The sequence below is a fragment of the Sinocyclocheilus grahami genome, unplaced genomic scaffold (assembly GCF_001515645.1).
Source record: "Sinocyclocheilus grahami isolate Dianchi unplaced genomic scaffold, SAMN03320097.WGS_v1.1 scaffold720.1, whole genome shotgun sequence".
Taxonomy (NCBI): Eukaryota; Metazoa; Chordata; class Actinopteri; order Cypriniformes; family Cyprinidae; genus Sinocyclocheilus; species Sinocyclocheilus grahami.
In genome coordinates, this window is record NW_015505899.1 from 730,394 (window position 1) to 736,531 (window position 6,138).

Sequence of the window (6,138 nt, forward strand, 5' to 3'; positions counted from 1 at the left end):
CACAGGAGACTGATCTGCCTGTCAGAAATCATAGCACGTCAGCTGACTTAACCACGGCTTCTGTACTGCATCATCATAGTGTCTGTCACGTGACTCTTTTGCCCTTTCGGGCTTGAACTGATGGTAAAACTAACAACATTATTAACTGTCTTGATATTTACTTTGAAAGCTGACGCTCGCGATTATGGTAAGGGGCGTTACATTTCTGACGCGTGCTTATGGTGTTCGGCCAATCACAACGCACTGGGTCAGCTGGCCAATCAGAGCAGACTGTGCTTGTCAAAGGAGGGGGCTTTGTTGAAAATGACGTGTTTGAGAGAGGCGGGGCATAGAGGACCTACAATGATGTACAGTATTTGAAAAATAATGTGTTTTTTGAACATTAAAGCATGTCAACATATTCTGTTACACCAAATACACAAAATAATGATCTTTAAAATAGCATCATATGACTCCTTTAAAATAAGTGTATTTACAAAGCATGTTCATATGTTTCTTAACACATAAGTAAGCTTTGACGTAAGTCAACTCAAACATTTTACTTTACAGTACATTTAAAATCTTTGTTCTAATAATATTTTGTCATGCTTTAAAGGAATAGATCACCCAAAAATTAACGTTTGCTGACTAATATACTAAAACACACTAAGTCACAAGTACTTTATTTAAATTTTTACTGTAGTACTATGTTATTCAGTATTACATTTAAAGTTAATAAATTATATACTAAACAGCAACATCATCATTACAAATGTGCAACTACAAATATGTTTTTAAATATAAGCTTCAATGAAAATGAAATGACATTGAAGTATATTTTTGTTTTCCAAAAATTTAATATTTCCTTAAGCATTCGGTCCCACTTTATATTAAGTGGCCTTAACTACTGTGTACTTACATCAAAAATATGTACAATGTACTTATTGTCTTCATATTGTATTGCAAAACATTTGTGCTGCTATTGAGGTGGGATATGAATAAGGTTAGGGACAAGTTTGTTGGTAAGGGTAGGTTTAAGGGTGGGTTAAGGTGTAAGGGATGGGTCAACAGTGTAATTATAAACGTAATTACAGAAATTAATTACAGATGTAATTACATGCAGATATTTTTCAAATATAAGTACAATGTAAAAACACGTATGTACACAATAAGTGCATTGTACCAAATTATTAATTTAAATGTAAGTACATAGTAGTTAAGGCCACTTAATTTAAAAGTGGGAACAAGCATTCTTATAAGAATTTTTCTTCTTAATAAGCTCTCTCCTTATTAAGTACTCATCTTTTTAACAAGGCTATGGTTATTTTATTTTTACTTCTCTCTTTCTGACTACACAGAATTGAGATCTTCATTTGTAGGCAGTGGTGTAGTGCTGTCCAGTCCTGCTCCTGGAGGGCCTTCCTGCAGAGTTCCGCTCCAATCCTAATTAAACAGATGTGTTGGAGCAGACTGGAGCTAAACTCTGCAGGATGGAGGCCCACCAGGAATAGGATTGCACAGTCCTGATGTAGTGTGATATAACCTAGCTACTTAGGTTAAAATAAAGGTGGAGTAAACTGAACAGCTGTTTGGAGATCTTTGTGATTGGAGGGATTATGTAACGACATGCTGATCGTCATTTGGAGCTGTGTAGATTACATAAATGACCTTTGAGAAGTCAACATGTCCTGTGGTGTGACATGCTATACTCCATCTAAAACCATTCTCAAAATAATTATTTTTTATCATTATTATGCATGTGTAACGGAGGCCTGCTAGTAAGAGCTGAGCAGGTAAACCTCACTCTCCTGATCTCAAGAGGCACACTACTACATGCCTCCTTTTGTCTGATATGTCTGTTTTTTAGCGTGTAAAAGAACATTTAGTATAATTGTGAAAGTATGCACCTTGAGCTTGTGGTTTTTACTGATGTTTATAAAGTAACTTTTTTTTTAATATAAATTAAGATTAATATTTAATGGACTAAATCAATTTAGGTTTATTTGATTATAATTATATAATTTTTGTTAGAAAACGTATGTTAAACTGTGTATCAAATATGATCATCAGGCTTTTGAGGAGTGGTTATTTGTTCATCTCTCAGTCATCACTGTATTGCATTGCATTATATTTTTATTCCTTGAATATAAACTCCATATTCTTCTGTATTATACTACAGTATATAAGCCATAAAATCCTGATGAAGCAAATATGATACTCAAAAAAAATAACATGCACAACTTTTTAAATATCTTGTCTAAAGTTTCAGTAAATTATTCCATTTTGAAAAATTTGATTTTATATGTCAGGCAGTAAAGGGCCTGTCGAAATTGATGTTGATTTACAAAAGTTCATATACATGCTACCCAACTATATTGTGTATTTTGAAACTAATTTTATAGTTGATCAGCGTTTATTTATTACATTTTTTTCTAATCTATTTAGGAAGTAGTTTGGAAAGAGTCAATGCTAGTAGCCAGGTCACTCTTAAATGCACAGGTCCAGGGATGGATTATGACATAGCGGTGCCCTGGGCACGAATCAACTCACAATTTGTACAGTGTCCCAACTTTTTTGGAATTGGGTTTGTAGATGCCACTAATCACCATGTGCATTATCAATATATACTGTATATGCCGCTGTCAATTCCTTTTAGTGCTATATTTTTAATGTAGCCTATGCTGTAGCATCTTTCATTATATTTTTATATTTTTTATATTTTTATACTGATTCTGTACAGTAGGAGGCTACATGTTTTAGTTAGTACAGTATTTATAAGCCAGTGGAATGGAATTTCATTCATATGTGTACTCTGTGTGTACAGTTGAATGACAATACAACTATACCTACTATCTATTAATTATGCATAAAACTAATCTTTTTACTTAAGTACTAGATATGGGTGTCATGCCATAATATTTTTAATACGACTGACTTTGTATTTAACGTGGATTTAATAAAAACACTGTAAGTTACTAATTATAACATTTTCAATGTACAGAAAGAGAAGAACATTATCATTGACTTCAGTCTAGCCAGAGTTCAAGCACTCTCAAAAACTCCCATTATAATCACTGAAGCAGTTTACCATGTGAAATGAATCTCTTACTTACTTTCGTACATTCACATCTGCACTTTGTTGTTTCTGATGAGAAAATTCGCCAGAGAGCAGAATTCAGTCAGGGAGCGCGCGCACTGAACAAAACACCGCGTTTCAGCAACGACTCATCTGAACGCCTCTGATTGGCCATTGAATTAATAAGCTCAACAGAATCGTGTGTGATTGGTCATAATATAATGATCAGCACTGTAAAAACGCCTCTGGCTCAGCGCCAGCCAAAGCGCAATCGCAGGTTTGAATTTAGCAGCAGATGATGTGCTGCACTGAAAGTTCTAATCACACCGGCGTGATCGTTTCAAATATAAAAAAAACATTATTCAGCTATTTTTTTGTCTTTTTGGAAGCTGTATTTAAAATCCAATTGGCTCAACAATCTCCGTCTGAATGGGCATGACAGAGGCGTCCCCCACGGTTGAAATCGCTTTCTGGGAAGAGTGGTATTTCGGCAGGGCCCCCCTCTGGTCTAGTGCCCTGGGCACATGCCCGGTAGGCCCGTGCGTTAATCCGTCCCTGCACAGGTCACTACAGTTGAAGAAGCATTTCTTTCCATTTCACGCTTCCAAAGTCCTGCATACAGCGGGCATCTGGCTGGCAGACGCCTCTGGTGACCTACATTAGGACTTACATGGTTACACATAGTCAGTTCTGCTTTCACATCAACAGGATTCCTGAATGTGCTGACATTACATGGGTTTTTATTGAATTTGCTTCACAAATTGAACTGTAATGGAATCAACCTCACTTCTCCAAGGCACTATTTAATTTCAGACATTAGTATTGCAAATAAATGCAAGAAACCTGGATGAACCTCATCTCCAATCACAAGGTTTGCCTGTCCTTTTACTTTTTATTTCATGTTAGAAGCTTTTATTTTCTGTTCTTTATTGGACTAAAACTATAGTTTTTACTTCTGTCTTTATATTAAGCTGTCATTCATGTCCCCTAACCAAACAATGTGAGACAAGTTAAATGCTTTAATACTTATTTAGACAGATGGGGGGTTACATCCTGACCAAAGCATGAGAAATTGTAGCGTCTGCGTAGAATCATGCATGATCTTTGGGTTTTATGGCTTAAGAGACCCTTTTAGCTTTTGACATTTGCATATAAATTACAGTCCTGGTCACAGACGTTACACTTAAATGGGTGCTAAATGTCAAATGGTTCCCCCCCACTATCAAGGAGATGCTAAACAGTTTCACCACTCTCGTTTTCCCTTTGGAGTTTCAAACACATTCCAAAGAGACGTAAATGACCCCCGGGGCCAGGCACAATGGGCCTGGCTGACCAAGCAAACTAACACACACACACACAAACACACACACGTAAAGACCTTTTACTCTATTATACTCTACAAATATATCTGGTATATTGCATGTGTTGTTTGTACGTTTCCCTATTAGATTAGCTGAGTTACCACTCGTTATTTGTATTAGTTAAAGCCCTAAACACTGATATTCAGGTGTATGGATGTATCTTTGGTTTAATCGATTCTAAAGGACTCTTTCTTGGTACCAATATTATCTGCTCTTTATTCCTCAAACAATGATGTACAGTATGTGATTGTGAAATGCATCATACGATTTGTACTATATTTTGGGTTAAAACTGCAGAAATTCTAGACCGGCCATAAAACATGCAAATGGTCCATAAAGGGAAACAAAGGAAACTTCTCCCGCTCAAAAATTCACGCCTGGTATTGGCCAGTCCACCCAGAATAGGAACCATCAAAAGTGATTAGCCCGAAATAATCTTTGCTCAGAAACCCTCTTCGTTTGAGACAACACTTTTCCAAGACTCTCAAGATCTTCCTCTTGAGTTTTTATTTTCTGACAGTTTTTATCTTCAAGTAACTTTAGTCGCTGTGGACTTTTCCTTCTTCAGAAGAACCAGAAGTAAAACTTCCAGCTCACTCCTAACGAACTCATCAAAGACCTCCGTTGTCTACCGCATCAAGACTCTTGTTCAGCAATCAAAACCAATGCAAGTAACCGCTTACAAATTACTGCTAGCACTGTATAAAGAAGGAAAAATTATTCTTCCCTTGCCAGGAAAATAATCTTTCCTTGAATTGAAAAATGATTATATTGTCTGCTCGGTGGACGGACAGATCAAATAATTGTAATATGGATTCTGCTACAGTTAATTCAAAGATATAATCTAAATATTTATTATTAATCATAACCAGTTATAATTAGTCATAAATATTTCCCTTTTGAGCTGATTTACTACAGTTTTGCTGGAGGAACGCGGGCACATTCAAACTTGGTTTGTGAGCAAACAGTATCAATTTATTTGTGTTTTTTATATTATGCGCGCTTAGAGTGAGACAAGTCGCAGCGCGAACTCACTCTTTTGGATTGGATGGTTAAAAGCCACCTCCAGTACTGTATTTTAACAGCCTCTATTTGTCTAACATTTAGTCACTGTTAATTGTTAAAGTAAACTGCAGTTCATAATAGTGAAATTGTTCTCTAAAGATGAAGAAATCTCTTTATTGAATAATTTTAATATTATCAAAATCGCCTGTTGGAACGAAGAAATCTTCCTGCATTGCGATAAAGATAGATTTGAGCGATGCTCCTCTTATCATCTTTTAAAGGCCTTATTTGATTGTATCCTAGATTGAAGTCATTGCGTATTCCAATTTCATTCAACTACAATCGCACTCCCTTAGGTTTAACCATCAGAGTAGCTATCTAATGCGTGCCTAATGCAGATTGGATCAGAACACTGTGAGCCAGTAGACTGATTGAAATGTAAATGTGACCTTTTAAAACCTTGATCAAGTGAAATTTGCATAACAACAGCGAAGAAACCCTGTTGTTCATAGTGTTTATTTGTGTACTGGCAGCGAAGAAATCCTGCCACACACATCATTGTACAGTTAAGTTGCACAAATTGTAGAATCTGTTGGGATTTGACTCTCAGTGTTCTTGTGATAACTGCAGTAAATTCCGTTAGAATGAGAATAGTCTCACATTAAACGCTATCAGTTTAAGCACGATTGGAGTTAAGGCACAGTACCTTAAACTAAC

At 36.0% G+C, this 6,138-nt stretch overlaps 1 protein-coding gene and 1 long non-coding RNA gene across 3 annotated transcripts in view; one reads left to right on the plus strand and one right to left on the minus strand.

Annotated features, from left to right (window-relative positions):
• LOC107560343 (voltage-gated potassium channel subunit beta-3) overlaps positions 1 to 6,138 on the plus strand; it is a 56,314-nt gene that overhangs the window by 30,051 nt on the left and 20,125 nt on the right. The window lies entirely within an intron of this gene.
• The window catches only part of LOC107560344 (uncharacterized), a 19,866-nt gene continuing 19,018 nt past the window's right edge, over positions 5,291 to 6,138 (minus strand). The window contains exon 3 of the long non-coding RNA XR_001605718.1: positions 5,291 to 5,487. This is a non-coding gene — a long non-coding RNA (uncharacterized lncRNA). The remainder of the gene's footprint in view (positions 5,488 to 6,138) is intronic.